Genomic DNA, 15,004 nt, shown 5'->3' with positions numbered 1-15,004 from the left:
CACGGCCACTACTAGCCAACCCCGACTCTCGTCTTTCTGGGCCGTCCCAACAACACGGCGACGGTTGGCTGGGCTCGTGACGGGGCGGCGTGATTGGATGAAGTGTCGCCGGCTCGGGGCCCCGCGCCCGGATTGGTGGGTTTGGCGAGGGAAGGGGCGGGGCGAGTCGCCTGGGACACGGGGCTGGGGGCGGGGTCGGCTCCCGGAATGGTCGGTCGGGCGCCTCCATCTTTCCGCCCCGCGCCCAGATGGCACAAAGGGGCAGCGCCGACCGGCCGCCGGCCTGAGCGGGGGACGAGCCCGGCACCGCCCCGGTAGGTCCCGCGACCGCAGGCGCCGAGTGGGAGCCGCTCAGGGCCGGGAGCGGGGGCTGGCGACCCCACCCCGGCGGGAGATGCTGAGGGGAGAGGGGCACTGCGAGCCCCCCTCAGGCGTGGGGCTGGGCGGCTCCGCGGGGCCGGCCCGGGCTGGGCGCTCCCCTGGGGAGGGGCCTTTCCGGGGGGGGCTCCTCGGGGACTCCTGGGAGGAGGGGTGGGGGGCCCAGGAGGCGGGGCTGAGGGATCCCGGGGGGGGGCTGGGCCGGGGGGGGGTCTCCCGGCCCCGGGGGAGATCCCAGGCACGGGGAGGGGGCTGGCCCGGCTGGAGGCGGCCGAGAGTTACGGGGCCGGCTGGGGTAGCGGGGGGTTCTGGGGGCAGGCTCGCCCCGCCTCGGCGGGGGGGTCTCGTTAGCAAAGGGCCCGGCCCCTGTGGCCTGGGGGGGCACCGGGCTGTGGAGCGGAGCGAGGGTCGGGGGCCGGTTGCCCCCTCCCGGCAGGCGAAGGGGCTGCGGGCGGGGCAGTCGGCGCCGACCGCCTGGCCGTGGTGCCGGGCTCCCGGTTCGCCCCCGGCGGGGCGCGCTGCAGGTGCCTGGTTTGACGCGGGGCGGGGGGAGACCAGAGCTGCGTCCTGGGCAACCCTGATCTGCTTCTACTCTGGGGAAGTCACGGTTGTAAATGCGGAGGCTGTACCACTGTCTTAGTAAGCGCGGAGAGTTTATTCCTGACGGTGGAAGTAAGGGAAGGTGGATTGTTGCAGTGAAGTTGGGCGTCCTCTTGCTTGCAGACCCCGCTTCCTGTCTCTCCCATACTTGGCAGTGGACTTTGGTGTGGCTCTGTCTAACGTGCGAGGGTTGCTGTGTCCTTCTGGATTTCTGGTCCTGCTCGATAGATGCAGCCTTGGCAGTATTTGTAGAAGGCCGCTCTGAAGAAGAGTAGAAGGTAGACCGGCCTAAAGGTAATGACAGGTGTCAGAGGAGCAGCCGTGTGAGTCTGTATTTGCAAAAAGAAAAGGAGGACTTGTGCCACCTTTAGAGACTCAAATAAATGTTCAGATAAATGTGTTAGTCTCTGAGGTGCCACAAGTCCTCCTTTTGTTTTTGCATAAAGGTAATGGAGTGCCAGATATGGCCAGAGGGTCTGCGTATTATACATGCAGTTGTATCTAAATCAACGTAGATCTTGCTGTCCTCTCCCAGGTAGAAGTCAGAGAAACTGCTTGTGTGAGGAAAACGAGCAGGAGCAATGTCTATATTCAAAAAAATAAGAAGTGAGACCAACAATATTTGGGGCTGTATCCGTACTCCCATGAGTAATCCTTAGTCGTGCAAGTAGTCCTGTTGCTTCTAGTGGAGCAACTTGCATGACTAAAGTTATTTGTGTATTAAAACAAATGAAAAAAGGACCCTTTACTTTTCTGTTTTTTAGTAGCATATGATGTCAAGGCCCTGACTCTGCAAGCACTCAAAACATATTTAACCTTATTCACACCAGCTGTGCTTAAACATAAAAGCGTGCTGTAGTGCTTTGGTGAATTGGATGCCAAAGTGAATCGGCTGCTATTTTTTTAAAGTAATTCAGCCAAAAAGGTGAATTTAAAAATGAAAATAGAACTTGCCAAAAAAATCCACAAACCAGGCTGCAGGTGACATCGAGCACAAGAATAAATGTTAACTTATTAGCAGCATCATAGACTTATTTCCTAGTTCACAAAAAAAGCCCTAATATATTGGGTTGCAATGAGTTCTCTGTTATGTATAATATGACAAAATGATTGATTGTTTTAATCCAGGATTCCTTCTGGGAGCCGGAAAAACCCAGAAGGCTTTCAGAGTCTATACTTTTTTTTAAAATCAATGGGAGAATCTCCTGAAGTCAGACGCTTTTTAAACAGTGTGTGGCCCACTCTCTGGATAAATATAAAACAAATTTTCTTGCTTATGTTACAGAAAACATCTTCATAAACCGACTAAAAAATTCAAGATAAAATTTATTTTTACTACTATTTTACTTTGTTTTTCTCTTAGCTTGGAAAATTACAATGAACTAGTCCGTTTAATCTTTTCTATTAACGTGCTACCACCATTCTATATTAATTGCAAATGTTACATACAGAAGGTCATTTCTTAAGACTTTTGTTAATCATGGAAACATTTCAAATTGGGCTTGAGGGTTTTTAAATTTTTTTTATTTCGTCTTTTTTTGTTAAGGTGTTTCGTTTTTTTAACAAAGCTTATATCTTGAGCCATATTTCAATTGATGTATATATTCTGTACCTATTATAGCCTTATTAGTTAGTACACACACAGATCAGTTGTTTTTATTTTGCTTTTAAAGATTTTTTTTTTCTTAGCAGCTTCACCAGATGCTGCATTTTGTGTGTGTGGATAGGTGGTAGTAAATAGAATGGGACACATTGAAAAGTAACCTGGAAAGAAGAAATTAAGTGTGCACTCTTCCTCCCCCCACCCCCACCCCCACTGCTTTGGGATGTTTGGAGAAGACTAGAAATATTTTGGGTATTTTTTTTTTTTTTAAATCTATGGTGTTTTATTTACATGAGCTATTCAGTTCTTGTCGTCTTCACCCTGGAAGACTCTGGTCACTGGAGAAGTAGTGACTTATAAGGGACTGAAAAGTGAGCAATAGAGGACAGGGAAGGGACTCTTAGTCTCAGTTCAAAACTCTGATTTTTAATACCTAACTCCAGTGTTGAATAAACGCTTGGGAGGAATAATATCCTTGTTAGATCTTGAATGCTCCCATTGCTGCCTCTCTTAAATGTTGAGAGAGAGAGAGCTCATGAGATGGGACATCTTCTGAGATCCCCAAGAAGTCCTCCAGGAAAAACCAGAAGAGACTATGTTGCATGTACACATCCTGAAATACTGGTACAGGCCACTGCTGGAGACAGTATACTGGGGCAGATGGACCAGGGTCTCACCCAGTATGGCAACTGTTAAGTCCTTATGTTGAAACTTCTTGGGTTGGGGGAGAAACTCGTTCAGTCCTTCTTGTTTTCTTCATACATCATATTAAATAAAATGGACAGAAGTGTAGTGGGTTTTTTTGTAAATAATTTGCAGGCCACCTTTCATACAGCAGGAGTTTTTTATTATTTGTATTACAGTAGTATGTAGAGGTCCGAGCCAAGATGAGAACTCCCAACTGCGGTAGCTTCTATATATAGCCATAGCAAGAGAGTCTGAGAGGGTCCCTGGCCTGAAGAGCTTACAGTCTATATGGACAAACACAGGCACTGGGTGGGAGAAAAGACGTCGTCATTGCCATTTTACAGATCAGGCACAGAGAGTTCAAGTGTCTTGCCCAAGGCCGCACAGGTAATCTGTGGCAGAGCCCACTCCTTAACAACAAGACCATCCTTCCTCTTGAGACATTTTAAGATATTCCCCTTGAATTAACAGGAGATTGAAATTCTTCTGATGTCCTCCTTCTGAGCCAGTAGTCAGTTTTCCTATTCTTTAAGAATGTAATTGGTAATTATGCTCTACCCCATCCCCCCATGTTGTCACTTCAATGTTTGTTTTGCAGAACTAAGATTGGAGGTTCTAGACATTACCTACATTCCGTGTTTAGGCAATTGTCTGACAACTTACAGTGCAAACTTCTAACTGAGCCAGCTCTGAATTTCTTTCAACAGTGTTATCAAAATCTTTCACACATCCAAAACTGTTTCAGCATATTTTATGCATCCATAATACATTAGTCATACTACCTAACTGGAGAATTACCATTGTAATACTGTATATCCTAGCGTGATTCACAGGGGTATGGCATTTATTTTTGTTGGTACAAATTATTTTAATTCTCATTTTAAGTAGATTTCCTTGTAATAAATGTAAAAGCTACATCAATAAGATATTTTATTATTTTAAAATGTTACTACAGTACTAGTAGAAAAACTTCTCCTCTGGGTTTTAATACATGGACAGAATGTTGAGTGAAGAATTTAGTTTTTTCAGCTAGACAAGTTTTAAAAATAGTCCATTTAGAAAGAATAAATATTTAATCCCCCCTCTTACTCAAATTTCCAGCCTCTAATATTTGCTGCCTGAGGGAAAAATTATCCCAAACCCCGAATTGTTTTTCCTTCTTCAATTGAATGTCATCTGCAACTGATCACAATCTTTTTTCTGAGTCCTCTTTCTATGAACTTTCTTCTCACTCACAGGAGTAAGTTCCTCTATTGCTGGCCAACTCGGAAACTTTCACATTTCTGTTTTAGTGTTCCTGCATCTCTCTTGCTCACAGGACTGGGGTTTGCTGTATTTCCTGTCACTGTTATGCATTTCTGAAACATAGGTGTGTCCTTCTCTCTGCACCTCTTCAGGCAAGGGCTGAGCCAAAACACTTTCTGACTGCCCCATCGTGCTGGATGTGATTCATCCTTGCAGCTGCCATGAAACCTTCATGTTCCCGTAATCCTTCCCACTTGCTAAAGGAACCTGATTCTAAAAATGTGTTGGTCATTTCAGCTTAACTCAAACATTTACTTAAAAGAGAAGCCAGCTTTTACCCCTTTGCTGTATCTGAAAGTTGGTTTTTGGAAGCAGTGTCCTGTTTTATCAGGATTCATGTTGAATAGCTTGGTAATGCTGGAGTGTGTCAACAGGAGAACTAAGTTAGCCTTTTAAACATTCTGTCACACAGAGAGGACAATACTATCCAAATATTAAGTTACACTAGCACGAGAAGAGAAGCAATCCCTTCCTCCCAAGATAATGAGAGCCGTGAGGCCTAAATATTTAGTAAAACATTTGGGAGAGAACAGTGACAGAAGAATCTCACGCTTTTTTAAAGTTACATTTTGGTAGCCCTGGGGATTGATATCCTTCATTTATCTGCACACGAGATACAGCATGGGCGTGAAAGACACAGAAGGCAATTGTCCTGCACTGGTGAGACCTTGTCTGGAGTACATAATCCAGTTCTGGGCGCTACACTTTAAGAAAGCTGTGGGCAAACTGAAGAATGTCCAGCGGAGGGCAACAAAAATGATAAAAGGTTTGCAAAACCTGACCTATGAGGAAAGGTTGAAAAAACTGGGCATGTTTAGTCTTGAGAAAAGAAGACTGCAAGGGTCCCTGTTAAGTCTTCAAATATGTTCAGGGTTGCTCTAAAGAGGATGGAGTTTACTTCTTGTCCTACCTTCAGTGGACATGGAGAACATCAGATTAATATATAGTAAGGGAAATTTAGGTTAGATGGTAGGAAAAGTGTTCTAACTCTAAGGATAGGTAAGCATTGGAATAGGCTTCCAAGGGACATTGTTGAGTCCCCATTGTTGGATGCTTTTAAGAACTGGTTAGACTAAAACACCTGTCAGGGATGGTCTAGGTATAGTAGGTCCTACCTCCACGCAGGAGGGTGACGTAGATGTCATCTTGAGGTTCCTTCCAGCCCTACATGTTAATGATTTATCCACACAGGATATACGCAGTCAGCGGTGACAGGACAAGATTTCCTCACACTGCCCCACCAATGAGTGTCAACTCTGATCTGGCATAATATCAGTAAAACCAACTTAAAGCAAGAAATAGGAATGACCACCGTATGCACAAAACATTAGTCTCATACCCCCAACTTCCTCCTTTTACTTCTCTCGACTGCTGTCTTCTCTCCCTATCATGTCTAACATGAGACCGGATCCCTCAGCTCCTACTCACTCCTGACTTCAATGGGATTACTCATGAGAAAGGTTTGAAGGATTTTAAACCCCAATACTGCAGTGAGCTCTGCATAACTAGATGCCTGAACCCATGTGGAGCTCCACTGGTGGGATCGAGGTCCAAAATTGTAAGCACTATGAGCAGGGTCTAAGTCTCTTCTCTTTCTGTAAAGCACTAATGATACTGCTAACCAGGGATCCAGATGTGATGAATCCAATTGTGATATGGAAACTAAACCCTGACCTGCAGTGTTGGGACTTTTGAATGTTGAGGCCATGTCCTTGAAGAATCGGGGCCTAGGAATGAATGAATGGATTTTTTTTTTTAAGAAATTAAATATAAGAATTTGAGCCAGTTGTTATGGAATCTCTGAAACACGTCACTCAGTTAGATAGAACATGTACATGGTTCGGCATAAAATTTGGTAATCACTCTTTTTGCAGTCTACACTCTGAACACAGCTGAGCATCTATAATGGAAGCCAAACTACTTTGTTCCTCTGTCAGCCAAGATGTTTCTCTGCCCCTGTTTTTTCTCCTCTGAAGACTCCACTGAAATTGAAGAAATGTGAACTTCAATCAGTTTTTCTTGTATTCTTATTTTTATATAAAGAGAATTTTCATTTTTAATGAGACCTAGCTCTCTCTCCCTGGTGCAAGGTCTTAAACGTAAGCAAACTAACGACTGTCTGTGGAGACTTGCAATTTAGTCTGGTCGATCTCCCACCGGTAGCTTGACTTTCACTTTTGCTTAGGATTCCCCAGTGTTCCAGCACCCTTCTTAGAAAACTAAGTTCTCAAGCAGGAATTTAAAATATTTTACCTTCTCAGTAGAACACCATGTTAATGCAAATCCCTTAACTTCTTGTATTCATTCAACATCCTTATGACAGCTCAGACAGCAGTGACATGAAAGCTGTTGTTTTACTCTACTGTTTGGGAGGGGGAAATATTGGCAATACTTAACACCATTTCTGAGTGATGAGTGGGAACTGAAACAAAAAGTGGTTTAGAGTCTGAAACTGCTTTTTCTTACTTATGTATCAGTTTCTCATTTGCCTGGAGTATTCTCAGCTTCATAAAGAGGGGAGGCTATCTTTCCACCATGAGGCAATATTGTGGTTGGCTGTAACCAAATGTCTGAGGAGGTAAATCATTAATCCCTGGGCTGTATATTACAGAAAACTAGATTGATGCCATTTCCAGCCAAGACCTTCACTAACATTCTCTCTAAGATCTTTTGGGACCAGGCCTCTTGGTAGGTTTGATATTATCAATAGTGTCAGACAGGCAGTGTAAATATACCTGTATGGAACTGCTACTGTAGCACTTGCTTATTTTAGGCCCCCCAGCTGGGGATCTTGTGACAGCATAAAGGAGCCAATAAACTCCTGTCCATCAAGAGACCAGCACAACTTGGAAGCTGCACTGAGCAGGCCAAGATAGGAATAGGTAGGAGTAGTCATGAAATCTCCATCACTGGAGGTTTTTAAGAATATGCTAGGCAAACACCTATCGGGGTAGTCTAGATTATACTCAGTCTTGCCTCACTGCAGGGGACTGGACTAGATGACCTGTTGAGGTCCTACGTTTCTATGATGGCAGGTGGATGTGCTTTTTCAATCCAGCTTTTGAATGGCCTCTGCCAACTAGATGCCACAGCTGTGGCTAAAAGCTGCTTCTCTCTGTTAAGTGAGTTTTTCTTTCGCTCAAATGATATTTTAAGATAGTCATCTGTTTAGTGATGGAGGTCCCAGGAGGTTTGATTCCTTCTGCTGTCTGCAGTTCCTATATGTGCATGACCACAGTTCATCAAGTAGGCATGCAGCAGGTTCTCTTTTTTTTTCTTTCTGCTGTAAAAAGGAAAGTATCAATGTGATGACAAAAGCATTAAAAGAATTTTCCAAATGTGACTCATTCTTAACTTTCAAATTATTGCATTTCTAACTGCTTCTGATTCTCTCCTTTCCCCCTCCAAAATTTCTAGAACCTTTCCCAAATTTGGCCTTAAAAATTCTCTCGTTCTCAGGTCACAGTTGAAATTTGAACCAAAGAGACCATCTCTCTTTCGTTTCAGAGCATGTGAGTGAAAGAGAAATCAAGCTTATAATGGGAAACTGGTTACTACTTTAACTATACACAGGCAACTGCCTCTTCATAGTATAGCCTAATTAATCTACTCTGGTATTTCCAAACATAAAGTCTATTTTGGCCTTTTAAAGGCTTCAGTTTTGTTCTGATTTGGACACCTTCTGTTTCGTTAAACCATATTCTTTTTGATACCAGTGCAATCCCACTGAGCACTGGTGGGATTCCCCCACTCCGCTAAAAATGGCCTCAGAGGGGAATTTGGTCTACAGTCTTGGGGTTGCCTTGAATGTAGGCTAGTGGGTTTTGGCATGATTTTCAAGCACTGCAGTTTAAGTGCAGTAATTGTTGTTAAATGTTTAATTATTGCAGTCTAATGTTTATCTGTGGCACTTGGAAAGTATACCACTTCTCCCTTTTTTGTTTATTTTCAGTGAAACTGAGCAACATTGCAAGGATCACTAAATTTTACTTAAAGCTAGTCTTCCCCAGAAAACTTTACTGGTTTAACTATGCCAGTATAATTAAACTGGCAAGCCTTCCTAGTTTAGAGACCGTTTTATTTATAAAAATGCTTATATTGGTATCCTTATGCTGGCTCTCTGACAATCATGAGCAATTCCAGTGTATTCCCTTATCTAAAACAAAACTGCATCTACACTTCTTATTAACATTTATTGTATTGTAGTAGTTCCTAGGATCAGGACCCCGTTGCGCTAGGTGCTATACAAACACAAACAGCAAGACTGTCCCTTCCGCAGTGAGTTTACAGTCCGAGTATATGACGAGAAACAGCAGGTGCAGACACAGTATTGGTCAGCATGATGGGCAGTGGTCTCTGCACGCCAACAGCCTACCTGTTAAGTGTTTTTTGTAAGCATCACAGGAAATGAGAATTTTGAGGCGGGATTTGAAGGTGAAATGAGATAGCTTTGCAGATGTTTATGGGGTGTGCCTCCCAAGTGTGTAGGGAAGCATGGGAGAAAGTACAAAGGTATTTGAAAATGTAACAAGTGGGCAATAGACTGGCATCATTAGCTGATTGCAGGCAAGCATGGAAAGCCTGATAACGAATGAGAGATGATAGGGTGGGGAATTGGCTGTGTGGAGCCTTGAAAGTGATGCAATAGAGAAGGGGGAGCCAGTGGTGGGATTTAAAGAAAGGGGTGACCTAGTCGAAGCAACAGGTTATGAAATTGACCCTTTGCAGCAGCATTCTGAGCACTGTAGCCTGATCCAACAAAGTATTTAAGCATGTGTGCTCAGCATCTTGCAGGATCAAAAGCCTAATTGCACAAATTTGGGTATAGCTTTAGGGAACCTAAAGATAATGGATTTAGGGATTTTCTTTCCCCTCTCTATCCTTAATTAAATATACCAGAGCTGAATATAATCCATTAAGTAACTCCACTGACTTCATTGAGTTTAAGATTGCATTTAAATTGTTTTTAAAAACTTTCAACATGTACAGCTTAAAGAGATAAGGTGGGTGTGGTAATATCTTTTATTGGTGAGGGGGGAGACAAACTTGAAAGCTTTCTAATATCCTGGGACCAACATGGGTACAGCTACGCTACATGCATCATGTATAATTGACATTCCTTTTCTGTTAGGGTTAAAATCCTTTTTGAAACTGATGAGCATCTGCTCCTTAAAACCAGTAGTCCGGTTTTCGGAAGAGAGAGGGGATTGAGAAGGGAAGTTGGCATGTTAATGACCATAAAAACAGATCTGTGCTCAGTTCTGGGCTTATTAACCTTTTTAGTATCCATTGGTAATGGTTGAATTTTAGTTTTTGTATTGTAAAGTGATTACAGTAGAACCTCCAGAGTTACAAACACCTTGGGAATAGAGAGAGTTCGTAACACTGAACAAAACGTCGTGGTGGTTCTTTCAAAAGTTGTTCCTTTAGCTTACAACTGAACATTGACTTAATACAACTTTGAAACTTTACTATGCAGAAGAAAAATGCTGCTTTTAACCATCTTAATTTAAATGAAACCAGCACAAATACAGTTTCCTTATTGTGTCAAATCTTTTTAAAACTTTATTTTTTAGTAATTTACATTTAACACAGTACTGTGCTATACTGTATTTGCTTTTATTTGTCGCTGCTGCTGCCTGACTGTGTACTTCTGGTTCCAAATGAGGTGTGTGGTTGACTGGGCAGTTTGTAACTCTGGTGTTCGTAACTCCGAGGTTCTATTGTTTAAGTCATCCTGTAAAGCTGATAGTATAAAGTGCTATTCATCACTGCCCTGCTAATTTCCAACCAGGAAGACGGTCTTGAGATTAGAGGAATAGGCCAAAAATTTAATAGTTATTTGCAAGGGTCTAAACTCAAGTAGGTTTTTTAAAAAAGTGTCTAATATTTATAAGATTTTTTTATATATTACATGAAGAAATATAAAATTTATACTCAGATTTAAACATTGTGCTATTATGAGACACTTAGCATGATTGTCACATTTACTTTTCATGTCTGCAGAAATTACTTTCTCAGACATATATTGGGATGTTGATAATTTTAGTCAAGGTATTTTAATTAATGGGACATATTCATCTGAAAAACATGTTGTTATAAAGAAATTTCTCCTTACAAATATCTTAAACTAAAGAGAATTTTTAAAATCCATTTTTGTTTTTTGATTTCTCCTATACAGTGGAAAATCAGTGAAGTCATTTTTACTTCAGGTTCTTAGTGCTGCAAAGTTTGGGTTGTAAACAGTGTAGGTAGGGGTCTTTAAGTATGTTTGGATTTTTTTGTTTTAATTGTGGAAACATTTCTGTTGGCTTCCGGTCTCATAAAGAGTTTGCTTGTTTGCTTGTTTGCTTGTTTGCTTGTTTGCTTGTTTGCTTGTTTGCTTGTTTGCTTGTTTGCTTGTTTGCTTGTTTGCTTGTTTAACAAAGCTTACGTTTTGGGCCAAATTTGACAATGACCCTTTAGTTTTAGTTCTCTCACTTTCTTTAGCCTTATATCTGGGATTTTTCCTTTTTAGGGTAATAATTCAACTGTTGCTTAAATATGAGTTTTCAGTTCTAAGGGGATTTGTTCTATTTTCATAGGAACTCTCAGTTGGTGAGTTGTCCAAATTTGGATAAAAACAAAACCAATAGTTTTTTCTAATTGCAACCTTTTTTTCTATTTTCTGTGGCAGAACTGCACTCAACTGGGTTTGGGGAAAACCAGTGAAGTCCTCTTTACTACAGTGCTGTCGTTTGGTATCTGCTCTAGACAGCCCTTGTCCACCTTCCCTTTCTGACTCGATGGTCTGTACAGCATTCCCTCTTGCATGAATTCCTGTCTGTACTTCCTTTATGTTAAATTTCTTGACACTTTTCTCCTTCATGGCCAAATGCACTTAAGAATGTGTATACTTCCTTGTATGCAGGGGAGACAGTGTTCTATTATCTCCCCAGGATAGATGATACACATCTTGTATGCCATTCCCGTCATTTGATTCCATGTCTCCATTGCCAAATGACTCCGTTGTATTTATGTAATAAAACTGCTTGTGCCTTCTGTTTGTTTCCCATTTTTGTCTCTACCGCTCTGAGATATTTTTAATTGTTCTTTTGTCACTTTGTTCCACCCTGTGTTTGTCCCTAAAGTTCCAATTTAATACTCTATGTTCAGTCCTCCTTTTATTTTCAGCAGTGAAATTGACTTAGTTGGAATGGCCACCCTCAGCTTGATACTGAAGTCATTGTTCATAGCAGCCTTGCAAAACTTCTAATGAAAATCTATTAGACCAGGCACAAAGTCTACTCCATTACCCATTACTATGACAAAGGCTAAAAAACAAACAAACAGTCTTTCATGCCCTTTAAAACAAATACTTTATTTACTTGTCAATTTACTCTCCCTGGGAAAGTGGAGTTTTACAAGGCTGGTTTATAGACTGCTCATTTACAATTACATATATAACTGTTTGTCATTTTGGTTTGATTCTGCTCATGGCTTGAAATTGCACTTTGTAATTGCAAGTGATCTTGATACATAGATTAGCGCAGCCCTGCACAGCAACACTGTTACAGGAAGTAGAACAACATTTGCAGAAGTTTCATTCTGGCTGGCCAACTTATATTGGGCAGAGTGAGGCCTTTTTGTCAGTGATACTCTTTTGTGTCATGTTTAGCTATTTCACGCAGAGATTGATGCTTCCCTTCCCCTCTCAGCAACCAGTAATTTGGGGAGGGGAAAGTTCCCCGCCCCATGTTTTCTTTCAGATTCCCAAGGTTGTGAAAGCAGAGAGAGTTCCCTGTTGGGGTATGCTTAGACTCCTTAGAGGCCCTTAAGGGGATCAGCTTTTGCTGATAGGTTTAGTCCTAAGGCTACTAGGTGGTGGGTACATTTTGGAGCTCCTGGTGGCATGTCTACCCCCCCAAGTAAGCACAGCACAATCTCTTGCCCAAAGCTGGGAATTCTGTATTACCTCAGCCATCAGGAAAACCATCTCCTTTCTTGGAAATGTATTTTCCAAGTGAATCATTCTTTCCAAACCACAGATGTGCAATGTGGCTCAAACCATATCTGAAGTCGCGCTTACTAAGTGCAGCTATTGAAATCAATGGCGCAGCATAATTCACTGAGTAAGATAAAAGCCCATATGGTGCTACTTTTCTGTGTATAACTGCTCTGGTGCCCTAAGGAGGTACCGTGTTCTATTAGGGAGCCCAAGTGTTCTGGAAACCATTTGCTGGAGCTGTATCCAAAACAGTGAAGTAATGTCCTTGCAGCTTCTCTGTCCCACGCAACTGTTTGCCAGATTGTGCATAAATAATGACTCTGCAGTAATACATATGCTATATTTAACAGGTCTGTGGTGGTGGGGTTTAAATATCCTTCTCTCACTCACCCCATTCATTAGCTCCCCAGCACAAAGTTTATTGGTCTTAATTCATTGGTTAGCATCACTCCAGCGCTATAATTTCTTTGTCTTGTTATATAAATGAAACCACTTGGATTAAGACTCAATAAAGCTGTCTGATCTCAAAATTCCCACCCAAGACGGATTGCATGGTCACCTCGAGACCCAAACAGGTACCAAAAAATGTTAGGGCCTGATCCTAAGAGATGCTAAATACCTGCAATTTCTGTTCTCTTGGGTGGCGATTGCGGATTCTCGGCGACTCTTGGGGTCAGGCCCTTATTAAGTAAATATCATTTATGTAAAATAAGAACTCATATAAAAATATTTATATATAGGAAGACTAAACAGCTAGTTCACTGAAGTCTGTTGTCTGTCTATATAGGCAGCTTATATGGAACTTAATATTTGTGTTCCCACAGCCTCTTTTGAAGAGTAAATAATACAGGGTCTGATCTGCAGTGGTGCTAAATACTCAACTTCTGCTGAGGATCTGTTCCCAAAGTGCACCTGGCCTTGGTTTTTATTGATTGTCCTAAACAGTGTGTCTATGAGGGGGGAGATGCTTTTTGTCAACGCCTTTTTATTTAAAAACAATGGGGTGGGATGGATGTATATTAAAATAAATAAATAAATGAAGCAATGTTTATATATAAGGCCCAGGCTGCACCTTCTTCATCCTAAAGTCTGCAAGAAGAGGAAAGAACACTTGGAGTGGATGTAGGGAGAACTGCAATAGGCTTATCTCATAGTTGCCCCCACATGGTGCTTATAGGAGAGGGTTTGTGTGGCTCACCCCCAAATCGCAGTGTCTGTTTTCCTCATATCTCCTATCTCCAATCCTGAAGATCTGTAATTCAGCCCCCTTGTGTATGTGCATTATGATACAGTCTTCAATTACATTACTAACTTTTGAGTGCTTGACTTGATTGCCATTGGCTGCCCTTTCCCAAGGGAAGTAGGCACAATGCAATAAGACTTAATGTTTCTCACAGCTGTGTTACTATTTTCCTAGCAGAAATGCACTCTGTATTGGAGTGAAGCTGGGCATGTAGAGCACATCACACAGTGTATGCAGCGTGAGGGAGGGAAGGGAGTGTGATGTTGACTGAATTAAGCAACTTTTTATATCCACTTTAATGTGGCTCCTCTAAATAGTGGCTCCTCTAAATCCTGCAGGGAAAGTCTCTTTAAAAAAATAGACAGGGCTTGGTTTTTAAAGGTTTCATCTGGAAGACCCACAACATCAAACCACTTGGTACTCAATGTTGGCTGAGCAAAGTGAGACCTTACTCTCCCTCGATGGCATTTCTATGTCTGTAGCACAGTGCATTTTGAATGCCACATCCAGTTCCAAATTTTTAAGGAATCTTCTAGACGTCAATGGGCAAATCCCTGGAGGGAGGATGGGGAAATGAAGCGCACACAGACCCCCTTGCATCTCTTAGTAGTCCCAGCAGCTTCACATCCATAATGGTCTCTGGAGCAAAGAACCAGTTGATAACGGCCATTAACACCTTGCAGCACAACAATACCCCTATCTCAGTTCTGTCTACTCTCCCAGTACAGTTCAGATGGTTGACTCTCTGCTTGGCCTATCTCCCAGACCGAAAGACCAGAAATAAGGGGCTGGCACACAACTCCAGGCATATGGGGGTTGGCGGAGGTGGAGAATCGGGAACAGTAGCGTGGGGGAGAATGACGGAGCTCTTGCCTTGGGGTGAAGGGGGCCCACTGAGCCCTTGACACCAGGGTGTGAGCCCCTGATATCAGGGAGGAGGTGTCTGGGGGCAGGGAGTCCCTGAAATAGAGGGGGGTAGGAGGGTGGGCACACATGGAGCTTGTTGGGGGAGGTGGAGGGATGCAGGGAGTCCCTGGGGTGTGCAATGTGTTTGACCTCCAGAAGCAACACATTGTATGACACTCTAGCCTAAAAGATTATGGGCTGTTTCTGCCAGAATTTCAACAGGTGTTTGTTTCCACATGTTGTTTCAAATTACCCAGTTTGCACACCAGCATTCCCAGGCATTTCAGTGGGAGTT

The 15,004-nt window shown here is 42.6% G+C and overlaps 1 protein-coding gene across 3 annotated transcripts in view; it reads left to right on the top strand.

Moving 5' to 3' along the window:
• Positions 1-187: 187 nt before the first annotated feature.
• RSPRY1 (ring finger and SPRY domain containing 1) overlaps positions 188-15,004 on the top strand; it is a 55,602-nt gene continuing 40,785 nt past the window's right edge. For all 3 annotated transcript variants that reach the window (XR_013347680.1, XM_077831144.1, XM_077831143.1), the window contains exon 1: positions 188-314. The gene's annotated coding sequence lies outside the window, so the exon portion shown is untranslated. The remainder of the gene's footprint in view (positions 315-15,004) is intronic.

The sequence above is a fragment of the Eretmochelys imbricata genome, chromosome 12 (assembly GCF_965152235.1).
Source record: "Eretmochelys imbricata isolate rEreImb1 chromosome 12, rEreImb1.hap1, whole genome shotgun sequence".
Taxonomy (NCBI): Eukaryota; Metazoa; Chordata; order Testudines; family Cheloniidae; genus Eretmochelys; species Eretmochelys imbricata.
This window is presented reverse-complemented; position numbering and strand designations above follow the sequence as displayed.